Source organism: Onychomys torridus, chromosome 18 (assembly GCF_903995425.1).
Source record: "Onychomys torridus chromosome 18, mOncTor1.1, whole genome shotgun sequence".
Lineage (NCBI taxonomy): Eukaryota > Metazoa > Chordata > Mammalia > Rodentia > Cricetidae > Onychomys > Onychomys torridus.
In genome coordinates, this window is record NC_050460.1 from 63859331 (window position 1) to 63877741 (window position 18411).

The window sequence follows — 18411 nt, forward strand, 5'->3', positions numbered from 1 at the left end:
AACAAGGTGGAAGGACAGAGCCTGCAAAGTTGACCTCTGACCTCCACACACGCATGTGGCCACACTCGTGTACACATAGTTCTTCCAAAGAAGCCAGACATAAGTGGTCACATGTTGTACAGTTCTCACATGAACACACAGAATAGAGACCTATGAGGGAGGGGGAGACCAGTGGCTGCTGGGGCGGGGGAGGGAGGGGGCCTGGGACTAACTGCTCAGAGGTGTGGGTCTGTTTGGGGGTGAGGCAGATATTGTGCAATTAGACGGTGGAGTTTTAAGTTATTCTAAATACTAAAATTCTCAATTCTAACTGCTAAAAAATGTAAACAGAATAGGCTGGGTGTGGTGGAGGCACTGGGGAGATCTAGTGGGCAGGATCAGGAGTTCAAGGTCACCCTCGCTTACAGTCACTTGTAGGCCAGCCTGGGCTACCTGGGACCCAGGACCAAAATAAGTAAAAGACTATGAAACAGTCCACAGTGTGCCCTGTGGTGGGGTGCTCCCAAGCCCTGCAAGCGAGCCTGCTTGTTGCCTCCATCTTTGTCCCCTGCCCTTTCTAGCTGCCCATCTACCCTCCTCCTCCTCCCCCCCTTTGGCCCAGTCTTGGGCGAAACCAGATCCACCTTTTCCTGGCAGAACAACACCTACCAGACCTGCCAGAGACCATCTGGAAGCCAAGATGCCAGCCCCCGAAGTCACCCCAGACGAGCTGCCCAATGACCAGAGCCGTGGTCACAACTATGTGTCAGCTGAGGGTACGGTTTCACATGGGAACTTAATTATAGCTCTGGAGTGGAGGAAGGGAGAGGGACAGCGCGGGCTTGCAGGGGACGAACAGGAAGCCCTTGCTCTGGGCCTGGGGCATGTATGAAGGCTCACAGGAGCACAGCTGATGCTAAGTGGAATCCTGGCCCAAACTGTGCACAGGCCACCACGGCCTGTCAGGCCACCTGACACAGTTTTCATATACTCTGCTGCTTGCTGGAGACCTCGTTCATCCGGTGGGCAGAGCTGCTCCCCGGAAATGCCATCCTCAGCTTTCTCCCTGGCTTCGAGTTTTTCATGGGCTGTGGGTCTAAGGGGCTGACTGTCCCACACCTCACTACACTCAGATCCCTGCCCACTTCCCAGGAAGGTGCCAAGGAGGAGCGAGGCAGCTGCTACCACACAGGTGTCGGCTGCTGCCCTGGACTTGATCACACCACGGGCCTGGGCACTGCCAGGTGGAGAAAGTAAAGAGAGATGAAGAGAGAGCCTCCATGGGGGCCCAGGACAGAGAGGAGGCCCAGGACAGAGAGGAGGCCCAGGACAGAGAGGAGGCCCAGGACAGAGAGGAGGCCCAGGACAGAGAGGAGGCCCAGGACAGAGAGGAGGCCCAGGACAGAGAGGAGGCCCAGGACAGAGAGGAGGCCCAGGACAGAGAGGAGGCCCAGGACAGAGAGGAGGCCCAGGACAGAGAGGAGGCCCAGGACAGAGAGGAGGCCCAGGACAGAGAGGAGGCCCAGGACAGAGAGGAGGCCCAGAACAGAGAGGAGGCCCACGGCAGTGGGTCTCCCTGTCTGAGGTCCCTGCTCTCCAGGCCTCTTCCTGGTCAGCCTACTCAGAGTCTCAGCAAGAAGTCCCTGCAAACGTCCTTGTCTCGTCCTTGTCTCGACCTGCTGCCCAGTGCCCTGTGCCTCACAGGGAGCGGGGACCAGGTCCTGTTCCATCGTTCTTCCACACCTACGCCCCAGCCAGGCCCCGACCTTCCCATCTCATGCTCCCCTCTTCTGAGCCCCCGATTCCTCCCTCAAAGCTATGAGAGGCCATCTTCAGGCCAAATGACTTTTCTAGATTTGTATGGAGAGAAGAAATGAGTTGAGATAAAGGTTAAGAGGCAGCAGAGAGTAGGAGATCTCTGGGAGTTACAGGCCAGCCTGGTCTGCATAGAGGATTGTGGGACAGCCACAGCCACACAGTGAGACTTGGTCTCCAAAAAAAAAAGCCAGGTGGTGGCACACGCCTTTAATCCCAGCACTCCAGAGGCATAGGCAGGCCATCTCTGCGGTAGAGGCCAGCCTGGTCTACAGAGCGAGTTCTCTGTCTCGAAAAACCAAAAATAAATAAACAGACACATAAATACAATAAAAAATAAAAATAAAAGGGTGGGAGCCAGCCACCACCTTTAAGCAGCATCAGTGAGGAACAGCCTGATAGCTCATCTCAGGCCCCCCCTAGGCCAACCTCCTCCCCACAGAGAGGGAATGCCTCTCTATAGGTGGTTGGCCTCCAAGGGTAACAACATGGCTGCTACTGTCTGAGCCCGAAAAGCTGACAACCAGGAAACCCTGTGGCGTCCCCTCATAGGAGGGAATGGAGAGGGTCACTAGCCCTCCCCCGAGATTCAGCCCCTTCTGTGTTCTGCCCACCTGCCAGCTGCACCCTACAGAAGCAGGAGCTCTATGGGGCAGCTGTGGAGGTCCCCCACACTGAGTGGGGGTCCTCCTCAGCAGTACAGTTCTTGGGGGTCACTCACTGGTTCACTGGGTTGAACGTGGGAGCAACCATCCAGAGGGGACAGCCATCTGTCCCTCTCTCCTCAGGAAAAGTTACTGCAGTGGGCAGTGGGGGTTGCCACCCCAAAGCTAGCCAGGCCAAACTGAGCGTTAACAGCTGGATCTGGCAGAACAAGGAGCTGCTGAGGGAAGGAAGGAAGGACATTTCCTTCCGGACCCCAGTCAGCAGCCCCAATAAAGACCCCGCTTCGTTAAAGCAAACAAAACTCTGCTAGTATAAAGGGGTAAGGCTTGGGAAGACGCAGGGGGTCCGCGAGAGAGATGACCAGAACGGGTAACGGGAGTGGATATGCTCAGGACGCATCACATACAATGGATGAAAAGCCCAGTGGAGCCATCATTACACATAACTGTCACGTGCTAATAAAACATAAACAGAATAACCAGGCTCACACAATCTGAGAAGACCGGAAGCCGAGACAGACTACAGCTTCTGCGTGACTGGAAGTGGAACTGACTTCCTTTGTGTTTCTCCTTTACTTTTTCCTTGTTGTTATTGTTTTTGTGTGTTTGTTTTGAGGCAGTTTCTGTGTGTAGCCCTGGCTGTCCTGGAACCCAACATGAGGACCGAGCCGGCCTTGAATTTACAGATCTACCTGCCTCTGCCTCCCCAGTGCTAGGATTAAAGACATAAAATGTTTTTAAAGTAAACATGCAGAGACCTACAGAAATTTATCTCAACTTTATACCCTAAAAACGACAGTCTCCCAAATTCCACAGACCCAGCCTCAGGTTGACCACATAGGTCACTGCTCAGCTGCAGCGAGATGCAGTGCTGAAGTTCCGTTCAGTCCTCAGATTCACGGGCAGTTGCAGGGCACTGCAGTGATGGACAGCCCTTCCACTAAGCTAGGGAGCCCTCGGGGAACAGGGTGGGCAGCTGCCACCCCACAGAAGGCACAGTGACCTGCCCAAGGCCACTCAGAATGGCCAGGACTGGACCTTAGCTCCTGCCGTCTGCTCCTAACCTCGTGTTTCCTCAGAGTTCTCGGAGTGAGCGAGAGTAACAGGGCCACTGGTAGCTTCCTGCTCGCTCCAGGGAAAGCTCGCTCCCGTTTAGATTCCACAGAAAGCACAAGCATATGCTGCTTGTCTCACCTGCCCCTCCAGCCTCCGGCCACCAGCTCTGCAGGGCCCCTGGGGTCTGCAGCTGACAGGCGGGCACAGTTCCCAGAGACCAGCCAGAGTCCCCGCCACACCTGCATCCCACTCTGGACCAGAAATGGGAGCAGAAACAGAAAGAGCCTCTGAACTAAGCCAGGTGGAGCGGTGAGATGGCTCAGCAGGTAAAGGCGCCTGCCACCAAGCCGACAACCTGAGTTGGATCCTCGGGATCCACACAGTAGAAGAAGACCCACTCCTGAAAGATACCCTCTGACATCCACAAGGGCGCTGGAGCAGGAGCCCCCTGCCCCAGGAAATAAGAAGAACTTTAAAAGGTTTAGAAGAAATAGGAAAGGGTGCTTAAAACAAACTGGAGGGATGGGCATGTGCAACTAAGCCTGACCTCCCAAATTAGATCCCCGGGTTCCACAAGGTGGAAGCTGAGAACTGACTCCACACGGTAAGCCGGGGTGCACATGAGGGTCAAGGAAGAAGAAAATGGGATACTGTGGCTTGGGTGAAGAGTCAGGCTGCGACTCTAGGGACGGTCCATGTCTTGGAGCAGGACGGGTCCCAGGGCCAAGGCTGCTTCCGGCCTCTGCTCACAAGCCTGAGATGTAGCACAGTAGCCACACACCTCAGGAGCCTGGCTGAGGACACACTGTTGGGACAGGCAGTCACGGAACTAAGAACACAGATGCTCTGCCTCCCCCATCTCAGACCTCATCTGTAAAACTATCAACAGATGTGTGTGTGTGTGTGTGTGTGTGTATGTGTGTGTGTGTGTGTGTGCACGCATGTGTGAGAGGGTGTGGAACGTGTCTGTGGGTGATGACTGGCCCAAGGGAGACTCTGTTGAAGGCGATGGCCCTTCCCTCTCATCTCTCCGGATGTAGACATCTTGGCCATCTTTGCTTCTCTCCCCTTATCACTTAGAGCAGAGACTGAGTCCTGCCCCCACGCCCCACAAGGCTCGCCCAGTCTGGCTGGACCGTTACTTGTGTTTCTCCAGGGCCGTGTTGGAGTAGGTCCCTGGGCCTCCTCTGCCTGCTGACCTGGAATGAGACCCTACAGGAGGCCTGCCAAAAGGCTGCTGCTTACTGACCTACAAGGGACCACTGTTCTCTGAATCCAAAGCCAGTCTAGTGAGTGCAGCAGGTGATTTCCAACTGGACCAATCAGGTTCGGCTATCCATGGCTCCTAAGGAACATTCACTGGCTTTCATCATCTGGTGCATTAAGAATCAGTGATATCCAGCATCGTATCATCTATGAAAGAATGACACATGCACACGCATGAACACGCATGTGAACTCACACATGCACGCTCATACACAACACACACACTCATTCCCAGGCAGATGCAATCAAACAGGTGAGGTATGTAAGTGGCACCGAGTCATCAGCTCACCATGGACAGGTGCTCACCACCCAGCTACAGCAGTCACCAACAGCTCTGGGGACTCAAAACAAGGTGATGCCTGAAGTCACCATCTAATAGAGAAATCCACCATTATGCACCGTGGCAGGTGCCAGCCAGAGGCGGGAGCAGGGAGCTTCACTCAGACCCAAAAGGGAGGAAGGCGCCAAGGTGGTGGTGGTGGGGCGCTGGGAAAGCCTTGCCAAAGCAGTCTGTCTTCACTGAGCTCAAGCAGGGAAAGGCAAGTGAGCCCTTGGCTTAAATGTCCTTCTGTTGTGGGATACCCTTTTGTACACTGTGAAGAGGCGTCTTGGCCAGGGTGCCTTCTGATTGGTTTAATAAAGAGCTAAATGGCCAATAGTTAGGCAGGAGGTGTAGGCACGACTTCCAAGCACAGAGAGGACTCTGGGAGGAGGAGAGGCAAAGCAGCCAGAGATAGGAGGTGTAAGATGGAAGAGAGGTAACGCCACACTAGAACATAGATTAATACAAATTAATTTATATTAAATTAAGTTATATGAGCTAGTTAGGAACAAGCCTAAGCTACAGGCTGAGCTTTCATAATTAATAAAAAGTCTCCATGTCCTTGTTTGGGAGCTGGCCGGCGGGACAGAAGAAGGCTCATTACACTGTTCCCTTTGAGTACTCCATAGGGGGCCACTCTGTGGGAAGTGGCCACACTGGGTGACATGTAACCATCTCCTACCTGACCAGCTCTGTGGGGAGGCACTGGACGGTTCCATCAAGGAGCTGGTTTCTGGGGAGCTGTCACTAACAGTGAACCCCCTCCCCCAGGGCTGAGGGCCGACTGTGCTGCGGATCATCAACTCCTGGAGCACATCAGACAGAGCAATTGCATCGCACAGAAGGAGGAGGTGGAGAGGAAGGTAAGTGCAAGCTACTGCTCTAGGGGACCCGCCCGGGGGACCACACCTCCCGGGGGCGGGGCATACAGGACTGCCAAAGAAAAGATGGCTGACTGACAAGATGGCCACCAACCTTGACAGCCTGAGTTTGAGCCCCCAGTCCCACGTGATGGGAGGAAAGAACCAACTCCCCCAACATATCCTCTGATCTCTACACACATGCTCTACATGTGTGTACACACACACACACACACACACACACACACACATACAATCCATCCATCAATCACTAACTTTTTCAACTGAAGTAAATAAAGAAATGAGTGGCCCCCACAGAGGTGGGGTCAGGTTGACAACGCTACTCCATGCTTGCAGGAGACAGCTGAGCCCTGGCTTGGGCGCACAGACACCGGCAGGGTCCAACAGCGGAGCACACTGCCTACAGCTGCCCACAGCACCGTGATGGAGCAAGTCATACCACATGCTACAAATATGCTTAGCTCAGGAATGACACCCCTCCAGCCACTGATTTATTCACTTAGTGACTTTCATTTGAACAATAATAGTTATTGGTGCTGGGCAACTTTAATCCCAGCATTAAGGAGGCAGGGGCAGGTGGATCTCTGAGTTCGAGGCCAGCCTGGTCTACTGAGTCCCAGGACAGCCAGGGCTGCACAGAGAAACTCTGACTCAAATAAAAATTGTTATTGATAAATTTACTGGTTATCAGTGGTTTCCCCCATAAACCCTACCTGATACCTCCTTCCCCAGTATTCCCACCCAGAGGCAGACCAACCCAGGACCTTGCCACTGGTAAGCCATCATGCTCTCTTCCCTGCTACTGAAGACTTATATTTTCTCATAAGAATCAATTTGGGATCGTTACCTCGAAATACAAGGTCAGGGCAGGCAGGAGGCTTTAATGCATGGAGACAACCTGGACCCTGCCCCCAGATGACAGTGGGAGCTACTATGAACTAGTGATATACTGGCATTTTGGAGGTGGCCAGGGAAGTAGAGGTGGTGGTCACCATCCGGGGGGAGGGTGACTTTTCAGCTTAGGCACCTTTGACGTGTGGGGTCTGAGTCTTAGACACCCAAGGACCAGAAGCAGGAAGGAGGCCACTACAGGTGTGGGTGGGAGGTTCCATTTACTTCTGGAGAAGGGAAGAAGGCCAGGCATGAAAATGGGGCCACCACTGAGGCTGAGAGGGGGTTCATAGCTGTTCAAGGTGACAGCCACCCTGGCTACCAGGCTCAGGGAATTCAACTCTCCGGCCAGGAGGGAAGGACCAGGGCTGAGACAGTATCTGAGGTGCGTATCTGTGGAAGAGTGGAAAGAGGGGGGGAGGGGGGAGAGGGGGGAGGGGGAGAGGGGGAAGAGAGGGGGGAGAGGGGGGAGGAGGAGAGGGGGAAGAGAGGGGGGAGAGGGAGAGGGAGGGGGAGGGGAGGGGGGAAGGGGAAGGGGGGAGAGGGGGGAGGAGAGGGGGAGAGGGGGAAGAGGGGGGGAGAGGGGGAAGAGGGGGCCTTTCTTGGGCCTAATCTACCTTCCAGGCCTCTAACGGAGGGAGATGAAGACTCCAGGAACCCAGGCCTGCCTGCTTTGAGCTGGGACCCCACTTTAGGCACACACCCCACACCAACACTGAAGGGGGAAGCGCCCTCACTACCTGGGAAGAGGGAAGGCCACCTATTTCTCCAGTCATGGGCTCCCGGTGATGCTCCTGGAGACAAAGCAGCAAATGTTCTACAGAGAAGAAAGGAGGCAGCAGAGAGAACCACACGCAGCTCTGGAGACCGGGAGGTCAGGAGGCCAAAACCGGTTTCCCTGGACCAGAGCCAGTGCTGGCAAGGCCACACTTCCCTGAAGGCCCTTGGAGAACCCTTTCCATTGCTGTTCCCAGATGCAGAACTGCATTCCTCACATTTCCTGGCCTCATCTTCTGCTTCAATGCCAGAAGTATAGCGTCTTGCAGAGGTCACACGTCTGTCCTGCGCCGAATCTCTCTGCTTCCGGTGGCCTGGAGAACCCATCAGGAATACTGAATAATCTCTCCAGCCCAAGAGTCCTAGCTTAAACCCGGCGGTGGTGGCGCATGCCTTTAATCCCAGCACTCGGAAGGCAGAGGCAGGAGGATCTCTGAGTTTGAGGCCAGCCTGGTCTACAGAGCGAGTTCCAGGACAGCCAGGGCTACACAGAGAATCCCTGTCTTGAAAAGAGCTCTGGCTCAGTCACACCCGAAAACTCCACATGACTGCCCAACAGTAGCAGCAGGTTTAGGGGTTTATGGCCTTGATGTCTTTGGGGGACATTATTCAGCTCACAACGACCGAAACAACCCAAGGACACTTAAGGGATACAGGTCCCTGTCCAGCCTGGGAACCTGGTTGACCCCGATGGCTTCCTCTGGCTCCACCTCCACCAGCTTACTATGAAGGTGGGTGGCGGGAGGAGCCGTGGGAGCCTGAACACCTCGGCCTTGCGGGACTTCTATGGAAGGAAAGGGGTTTCCTCCCACCTCCCCAAGGGCTCCTGAAGACTGCTCTGCAGGGTGGGTGGCATCCTGAGAAACCTGAGGTGGCACAGGCCTTTAATCCCAGCACTGGGGAGGCAGAGGCAAGCGGATCTAGGGTAGAGGGCTTAGAGAGGTCAGGGTGCCCAGATCCTTGGCCATGAAGACACCCATGAAGAGATGGGTCAGTGCATGGCAATGTCACAACAAATGTCACCAACTGTCCCAGGAATGTGGCTTCTGCAGACACTAAACGGTTTGGAAAGGCACAGCCAGAGACCTGTGGCCTGGAGACAGCTGTGTGTCTTGGACATTGACCTCTGCTGTGTGGCCATCACTGGGGCACGTTACTCTTTGTAAACCATTCCCGCCTTCCCAAAGCCACCCAGCACCTGGTGAGGTGACAAGTCACACACAAGGACCATCTGCCCTCCTTACCCAGTGTGCCCAGCTGGCCAGAGACACTGAATAGGCTGATTGTGGCTCTAAGGGTGCACTTGGCGAGGTCTGGAGACCTTCGTGGGTTTCCACAGCTGGGGAGGGGGGGTGTCACCGGCCTCTGGTGGACAGGACCAGGTAGGTATTGCTGACCCCCCCCAACACCCCCCACACCTGTCAACACACACACACAGAAGATCACTTACTTCCCAATACACCCAGAAGGCTGAGGAACCAGCCTGTACTCAAGAATGTTGAAGCAGAGGCAGAGGAGAAAATAATTAGTCACAAGCCCAGAAATGCTTTAGTTTAGGCATTCAGGGAAAAGCAAAGTTCACTTGTTTGGAAATGGAGATGTGTGGAGTTCTGGGTTCCAGAAAATTCCAGGATAGAGTTTGTGAGGTGAGAGGCCTAGTCAGCTACGCTGCCAGTGGAAAGGTTGGCCTGTGCAGCTGTTGTGAGGAGGCCAAGTTCTCTGAGCCTCAAAGGTCACGGACTCCTGGACACAGGAAGTGCCAAGGCTGTGCCAAGGATCATACAGGAAAGCCGTGGCAGTCTCATACAGAACACCCATTAGCATACGGACAGAGGAGAGAGTTCAGTGCCAGGCAGCTCCTCTGACGCCGTGTGGTGCCCTCCAAGGGCAGTAGCTTTCCAAGCTGCATCCAGATAAGCTGTAAAGAACTCAGTAACGGTCCCAGGAGAGCTGCTGAGATACGACCCTCCAGGCTGGGCTGACGCGAGGTACGGAAGATGATGGGGTAAGAACGCGAGAGGGTACTGTTGTGTGCTGCCCTGGCCCCAAGGCCATGTGACAGCTGGTGAAGACTCCTTCAAAAGTCAGCTCCTGAACAGGGAGAGAGCTGCCTCAGGAAGTCCCTCCCTCAACATTCAGAACCCAGCTCACAGAAGGGGACACGCGGGGGCTGTGGTTCCTTCCAGTCCTCACAGAGAAGCTGATGAAGGCCGAGGACACTAAACCGTGAGGCATGGCTAACACGGCGCTAAGAGCAGCTCTCTGTCAGCCTGCACCAAACCCACACAGGCCTCTTCAGACAAAGGACAGGCTCGGAACAGGGCTGCTGACGTGGGGGCGAAGCCCAGGAGAGCCTGTCCTTCAGTCCCTTCTGTAGTCTGCTTTTCTGACCCTTGACCCTCACTGTCACTGCCCAACATGGCTTCCCTCTTGCCTCTTCTCACTCCTTCCTTTTGTTTTTGAGGCTTGGTCCCATGCAGCCCAGGCCAGCGTCAAACTCCCTGAAGCTGTGACCCCCCTGCCTGCACCCCCCATGTACCTGGGTTGCAGGCCTGTGCCCCCATGCCTGTCCCACACAGGACTGACCTCCAGCCCACACTGCTACCACCAGCTGGGCTTGTCAAGTTCCCTCTTGGGAGCAGGGAGGAGAGAGGGGGGAGGGGGAGGGTCGTGGGACCCTCACCTGAGTACTCAGACACCCCTCCCAGCCACACTGTGCAATTCTGCTCTAGCTGCCCTGGTCTCAAGGTCTCTGGTAACAGCTAGAGGACACAGGTGGTGAAGGACTCGGGGAGGGGACAGCCATGAAGGAGTCACCATCCACACGGGGTGCAGACCTGTTGCGTCCGCTTTAAGACCATCCACACTCAGTAAGTAAGCCTGATAAAAGCGGTGCGGATGGAATCACACATTGGTTGTCAGTCAGTGGGACTGCGGCAAGAGTGTCCCAATCTCTCAAGGAAATTTTAGCCACGCCTGGCTACTGTCCCTGCTTTTTAAAAATATTCTTGAAGATTCGTGTATGTTATGACTATGTTGTAAGTGTTTTGCCTTTGTTTATGCCTCGGTGGCACTTCCACGCCTGGGGCCCTCAAAGGTGAGACACTGGATCACCGGAGTCATGCACAGTTACAAACAGTTGTGAGCTACCATGTGGGTTCCAGGGCAGAACCCAGGAAGAACAAGTGTTCTTAACCACTGAGCCACCTCTAGCCCCCATCCTGCCTCTTAATGGTCCTGAAACTTAAGTACACTTGAAACAATTACTGGTGTTAACATTTATTTCGTCTGCCTGGTTTTTCAGTTTTTGTTTTTTGTTTTTAAATAAAATGCTTAGCTTTTTATATGCCTTAGCCTTGACAATAAAGGTTAAATGTAGCTGCCTTCTGACATGTATAAACCCTTAATTAATTTCTCCCATGCATCAATAACCCTGAGTGGGGCTGGAGATCCCCCTCTCACACCCTGGGCACTACTATGACTGGTGCATAGATCAAAGCCAGTGCAGGCCACCGGACCCACAGGGACAAAGATGAAATCGAGGAGGGACCTCCCTCCTCCACTGAGACCCCTGGTCCTCCCATCCTCCATCTCCATTCTTCCTCTGTTCTAGCCACCTTCTGCAATATTAGTACTCCTTCTCCAAAACTATCAGTGCTTCCCCACTGCCCACACACGATGGAAACACCTAACCCGTGACTCAGAGTCCTCAATGAACCTACCAGTGAATTCTTAACAGGTCTGTTCCAGAACGGAAATGATTGAGAAAGTACTTTCCTTCTGGAAGTGACTTGTGTGCAGGCCAGGTGACCTCTCCCTCTCCATGTCTCTCCTAGATACACCTTGGTGTCATCCTTCCTTTGGTCTCAATTGGTCCTGTGACCAAAAGAACAGAAGGATGAGAGCCGGTCATCAGATGAGAGCCGGCCGGTCATAACAAGGCCTACCATCCCTTCAGGGCTCTTGCTCTGGGATGTCTGTGCTCAGAGCCCAGCCTTTATGCTATGAGCAGCCAATGTCCTCCGACTTCCACACACACACACACACACACACACACACACACACGGTGTGCCCATGTGCACAAGACTAAATACACACACACACACACACACACACACACACACACACACACACACACACGGTGTGCCCATGTGCACAAGACTAAATACACACACACACACATACAATTTTAAAACAAAGGTCGCTGGATGTTGTGGCACACACCTTTAATCCCAGCACCCTGGAGGCAGAGGCAGAGGCAGAGAGATCTCTGTGAGTTTGAGGCCAGCCTGGTCTACAGAGGGTCAAAAAAGAGGTGTGTGTGTGTAGGGGGGTGGGGTGTGTGTGCTGAGGTCAAAAGTTTGAAAACTAGTACTTTGCATGGTGATTTCAAAGCCCAGCGGTTTGGCCCTCGGGATGCCATCTAAAGATAAACCTACTGACCAATCACACTCTGGCACCTGCCAGCTCCCTAAAATGTATCCTACGCTTGTCTTCTCCCCTCAGCCGGGCTCCTCACACCTGGAAGTGGGGTGGCAGCCGAAGACTGTGTCTGAAGCACCTGTCACAGCCCCGGCCCAAGGAAGTGCTAGGAAGGCTTAAGAGGCCACAGCCACAGACTCTTGAGATCTGTACAGAAAACTGAGATGGAGCTCAAGCTGAGCCTCCGTGGGAGGAGACACGGCTCAGGCTGAACTGCGGCCATTGTTGCTGCTCACGTGACAGAAATCAGTGCAGCTCAGCAGCCCTCCCAGCCTGGAAGACTTCCTCCTCATCCTATTTGGGACCTTCAGAAGCCTCTACCCCCTTCTTCCTCTGGATGTGGGTCTGAGAACTGCAGGGGCTCTTGCCCCAGACCTTCCAGGAGGATCCACAAACAACCTGCGCCCTATGACAGACACACAGCCCCAGGCTGGTCACCCTGCTTGGCAACAGGGAAATCCGCCGGGTGTAAAAGGCAGAGAAAGGGAAGTGAAGGCCACAAACAGCTCCTGGCTCCACTGCACATCGGAGATGAAAACAGAGCCAGGTTTCCCCCAGCCCTCAGCAGGGACCCACCATGACCCAGCCTGCCGAACAGTCAAGACAATGACCATCAAACTCCCTGGTGTGCCCCTTCTGAGAGTTCCTAGAACCTGCCAGGCATCCTGAGAACAGAGAAACAGCATGGGAAGCCCAAAGCATTGTTAGACTCTGCTGAGGGTTCAGACACCCAGCAGGGAAGGAAGAGCCCCTATTTCTGCCCCATAGGCCTGGGGGCAGGGATTAAACATCTCCATCAGGTCCCTGAGCAGATGTGGTGGCACACCCCCCCCCCCAGTTCTAGCACTTGGGAAAGAGAAGCAAGGTGATCTGGAGTTCTAGACCAGACTGGCTACAAATCTGGGCTCTGTCTCCAAGAAACCAAACAGCAACACATCTATGGTATAAGTGGAAGAAAATGATGACTGACATCTTGGTGACCCATTGTGCCCACATGGCAGAGAAGAAAGGGTGTTCATTTAGTCACACAACAAACACTGGCTACCCTCTGTAGCACGGAGTCCCCGAGACGCAAGAGGAGCAAGAGTAGGTCCCTGTTTTTGTGGAGTTTATTTTTCAGTGGGTATAAAGGTGCCACACTCCACACTCCTGAAAGACGTACACATGACACACGCAACGGATGACTCCTTAAGGAGTGCCCGCTACGCGTTAAGCGATGGCGCAGATGCCGTGATAGGCACCCGTGCTCAGGGACTCGGCCTGCCGAATCCCGCAAGGCCAGCTCCTATGTGGAGCCTGTGGCTGTCAGCCAGACACCCGAGTCGGTGAAGTGGGTTTTACCTTTACCGTGGGTTCGTCTTCATCTGTCGGTGAGCAGGAGCCACTGAGTGAGTACCACGCGCATACCCACACCGCTGCACAGCGCTGCAAGACAGAAAGGAACTGTGGTCCATAACTGCGTGGTGCCAGGGTCCAAAAAAAGCGTTAGGAAACGGAACACTGGGAGTCAAAAACCAGTGGTCCCATGTGACCACACACACACACACACACACACACACACACCCTGGGAGGCTGTTGAGCTAAGCTTGAGTCAGCAAATATTTCCCAATCCTGGAAGGAGTCTGCACTTCCAAGCAAGCAGACACCAGCTCTGCTGATCTTACCTGGGTGGGGCGGAAGGAGCTGCCAAGGTAAAAAGAGGTAGTGCCCAACACCCCACCAGCTCATAAAAGGAGAGGCCCTGAGTCACACGAGATTCCTCAGGGGAACACAGAGAGACTGAAGTCATGCCCCAGTCACCAGCCCCAAGTTATGCAGGCCATGGGAAAAGACCCACATGCCTGAAACCTGATGCTGAAGGCCTGTTTCCTTGCCAGGCTCCAGCTAAGTACCCAGCTCTCCTCCGACACCCCGGAATCCCGCTGCCACGGCAAGCCTCTCCTCCCCTGGCTCTAATGGCACGCAAACATGCTCGGCGACATCCAACCATCTCCAAGAAACAGCCACAGGGCAATCTGGGACGGCACAGCACAGACAAGGGCATTGGGCACAGGGCTTCGGACATAATACAAGCCAGAGCCTGGCAGGACATGCCAGCCTGTGTGAGTGCTGGGCAGGGAGGAATGTTCCTAATGTGGACAGTACCATGGGGCTAGCCCTGGCACTGCTGGTTCCCCGTGAGGCATTAGAGTACGTACACACACACACACACACACACACACACACACACACACACACACGCACACCGCAAACATGCAGAGAGCAGCACCCTGTGAAGGTGGGCTTCAGGATAGGACTCAGCAGAAGCTGATTGAAGCCGGGTCTAACACCTCCTGAAGAGATGAGCCTCACTGTACCAGGACATGCCAGGCTCAAGCCCGGGTGACAGCATGCACAGCAGCCAGGCAGCTGTGTTCTATCCAAAATCAAGGCCTATCAGTTTCCCAGGCTAGTCTCCACACTGACTATCCTACCAGGCCTTTGGGAAAGAGAGTGAGGGACTGTAGGTGGGGCCGGGAGGAGGATTGGGGGCTGCTTTTCCTGGGTGGCCTGAAGCATACCCCAGAGTACAGCGGAGAAAAAGCAAGAAGAAAAGTTTCCAAACAGAGTTGGGGGAGGGGGGGTGTCCAGTAAACAATGGAGGTGACAGGAGATGCCACTGGCAAGGGCCTGTCCGCCTGCACCTTGAAAACAGGCATTGACCCACAATGTGCAAAAATCCCCCAATGGAAAACAACTATTCCCTTGAAGGCTGCAGAAAGGATGCACCCCAGGAGGCTATCTGGCCAGCGCTGCTAGCACTTACGAGGCTCTTCCTGGACTGGCCCTGTGCTGTACTCAAGGCTCCCATGTACCACCTCAATACAGAGCGCTGTGATTGTTGGTTAAGCAAAGACAGGGCAGCAGCAGACTGCTCAAGGGTGTTAGGTAGGGGGCTAGAGAGATGGCTCAGAGATTAAGAGCTCTTGTTACTTTTGCAGAAGACCCAGATTCCCAGCACCCACATAGTGGTTCACAACCATCTGTGACTCCAGTTCCAGCAGCTCCAACACCCTCTTCTGATCTCTGAGGGCACACAGCACCAAGTACAGATGTGGTGCACAGATATATGCACCACAAGAGTGTCAAGCAGAGTCTCTGGGGAGCCAGAGACTGGACTAATCATTGCTAAGCACTCAACCGCACCCCTCAAAAATGACTCAGGTGGGGTGATGCATCCCAGTAATACCAACACTCAGAAGACAGAAGCAGGAAGATGGTCACCAGTTAGGAGGCTAACCTGAGCTACAAAGTGAACTCAAGGCCAGCCTGGGTTACAGAGTAATACTGTCTCAAATTTAAAGGGGGGGGGGGGAGGGTGAATCAGAGGGCAAAGGTACTTGCCACCCAGCCTGATGACCTGAGTTCAATCCCTGGGACCTATACAACAGAGAAAACTGATTCCCAAAATTTGTCCCACACACTCACACGAAAACAAATAATTAAATAGATGTAAAAGATACAAAAATAAATAAAACCTTAATGGATATTTTTCATAGAAAGAAAAGATTTCCTCTAACCCACTCTCTACTCCTCTCCTCTGAATCCGGCACTGCACAGAGGGGCTTGGGGACCTGTGGAGAGGAGATGGGCCAACCACAGACCAGCCACAATCGCACCTACTGCTTTCATGGAAAAGGGTCAGTGTACACCGAGATTACAAAACTGTAAGGTCTGGTTGGGCTGGTTCTGTTGGCTCCCTGCTGTGGCTCCAGAAGGCTGCCTGTTCTGTGGCCAATTCTGGCTCAAAGACAGAGTGCAACCCTCACAAGAGGAAGCGAGAGACATGGTACCAGCGTAAGGGCTCCGGCTTCTAATATGGGAGTGAGTCACACTTCCAGGGTCTGCCAAGATCAGGTGGGGTAAAAACAGGGTATACATTCTTTCCTGAGGATGTCTCCAGGGGTCCAGGACTAAATAAAGGGGCCCAAGCCCAGACACACCCGAGACAAGGATCCATGTGCCTGGAAGCAGACAGCTCAAGTTCCTTGCAAGGCCTCACTGGTGCAATCCTGTAGCCTGCCCAGGCAGATACCAAGGCAATACCCCAGACCACACCTGAGCAAAAGGAACAACGTCAGCTGCCTCTCCCAGCCACAGGAAATGAAGCTGTCCAGGAAAAGGAAGAAGAAAAGGTACCGAGAGACCATGTCCAATGACCAACAGGTAAGGCTCATTCCATCAGTGAGAGCCAGAGGACAGAAATCCAGTGGCCTTTAGTCAAGGCATCATGACTAAAGGGCACAGATACCCAACAGGCCCAGGGCTAGCAGGCCCATACTCCATTAAAAAACAGGGAGAAAGAAATGTATTCTGGGGCTGGTGAAGTGTCTCAGCAGGTAAAGGTGCTTGCCACCAAGCCTTGATGTCCCAAGTCTATTTCCAGGGCTCACACAATAAAATGAGACAACCAACTCCCAACTCCAGTAACTTGTCCTCTGACCTACACACACCTACACCTCACTCCATATCCACACCCCACATAAATAAATAAATGTAACTTTTAAACAACAACAACAACAACAAAGCTTTTTAGAGCCTGTACAGGGAAGAAAACCCAAGTTGAAGACCAAAGTCATCCCTGGGCATGGCTTCTGGAGACTTCTCTTAGCTCTCTGGGATAGGGCAGTGCGTGGAAGGGAGGAGTGAGGACAGATAGCTGTAAGTACCATGGTTTAAATGGGCTTCATAATATCCCAAATGAATCCTATTTCCTGGAAGGGGAAAAGAGTTACATGAAGCCTCCCGCTACCGCTGGCACCCGTCCAACTCAGAGCTATCTCTCCCCAAGGGTTCCTGGAAGTCAACAGACCCATAAAGGGGAAGTATTGTAAAGCTGAGATTCGAAGGGCCTCACAACTGGGCATCCCTCTCAGTACAACACCCAGTAAAACCCTCCCACTCGAACAAACCTGGTCAAGAATGGTCAACACCCCATTCTGCCGCCCTCCCATCTCAACCGAGGGCAAAACGGAAGCCTATCGTGCACCTCTGGGTTCACCCCAAGCGGAGGCAAAGAACCTCGAAACGCAGCGGTCGGGTGACAAGAGGTAAAAGGGACGGGACCGCTCCCAAAGAAATCAGAGCCGTGCTAAAGCAGGGCCTCTGCGGGCAGCCAGGACAGAAGAGGCTCGGATAAACCGGACGGGCACACAACATCCTAGGGAAGATGGAGCGGGATCAGGCAACCGGAGAAGCAGGGGACGGGGATGGGGACAGAGAGCAACGACCGACAGGACAAGGATGGGAGGCTGCCGAGGGAGGCAGGCGGATCTCCAAAGAGGGCTGGGTAGCGGGGCACCAGGGAGGCACTCGGGAAGAGGTCAGAAGGGAGGTGAAGATGGGGTTCTCGTGGAATCGAGAGGAGATGAAGCCACGGGAACCCAGAGCGGGTCAGGGAGGGTAGGAGGAGGCAGGGATGTCAGCTTGGAGCAGCCACAGAGGTCTCCGTACTGCGGACCCCGGTGGTGGCGCCTCAGCGCACAGGCCGAGCGTGGAAGAGCCGCAGCCCCGCGGAACGCAGCCTCGGGAGCCCCGACCCCACCGTCCACCTCGGCCCGGGCCGCGCTGGCCTCTCCCGACCCGCACGGACCTGTCCCGGTCGCCTCCCGCGCTGTCGCCGCAGCCGTCACGCAGGCTCCGCAGAATCCCCCAGCTCCTGCCAAAACTTTTCCCATTAATCCCCGGCTCCGCCGCGGCCTGCGGCGTCACACGCTCCGAGCCCCGGCCCCCCCCCCGGCCCGCTGACGTCAGCGCGCCGCTCGCTCCCGCCCCCCCGCCAGGCACTCGTCACGCCCTCTTCTCCCAGGGCAGCAACCAATCGCCGCGCCGCCGGAGCCATCGCTCCGCCCACCGCACTGCTGCCCCCTGGTGCGTCGGCAGCGCCCTCTGGAGTCCGATGTGGGAGCAGCAGCTCAGGAAGGCTCTAGGGAGAAGCTAGGGTAGGTTAAAAAAAAAAAAAACGAGTCCTGCCAGTCTTACAAAAGGAAATTCAAAGCGAGGAAAAAAGGTGGAAGTCATCTGGTACAACCTCCTCGCTCTTCCTGAGGAGAAACGAGGCACAGACTTGTGTGGCTTGAAAGAAGCAAAGCTAAAGGCGGCGGGGCAAGGAGTAGAGACAAACTGTCGTTTTCAAAAGAGTTCGAGGGCGGCGCGTGGGAATGAAAATGCACACACAGACACATGTTTAAAGTATTTGTCTTATTTTTGTATGTCTGAGTGTTTTTTCTGCGTGTCT

General features: G+C 54.3%; 1 protein-coding gene across 2 annotated transcripts in view; it reads right to left on the reverse strand.

Annotated features, from left to right (window-relative positions):
• Ppard (peroxisome proliferator activated receptor delta) overlaps positions 1–17891 on the reverse strand; it is a 71484-nt gene extending 53593 nt beyond the window's left edge. The window contains exons 1-2 of one of the 2 annotated variants that reach the window (XM_036168195.1): positions 17767–17891; positions 13482–13559 (exon numbers count right to left, since the gene is read on the reverse strand). The gene's annotated coding sequence lies outside the window, so the exon portion shown is untranslated. Of the gene's footprint in view, positions 1–13475; positions 13560–17766 lie in introns of both variants that reach the window. The other variant, XM_036168194.1, reaches the window with a different exon arrangement.
• Positions 17892–18411: the final 520 nt, after the last annotated feature.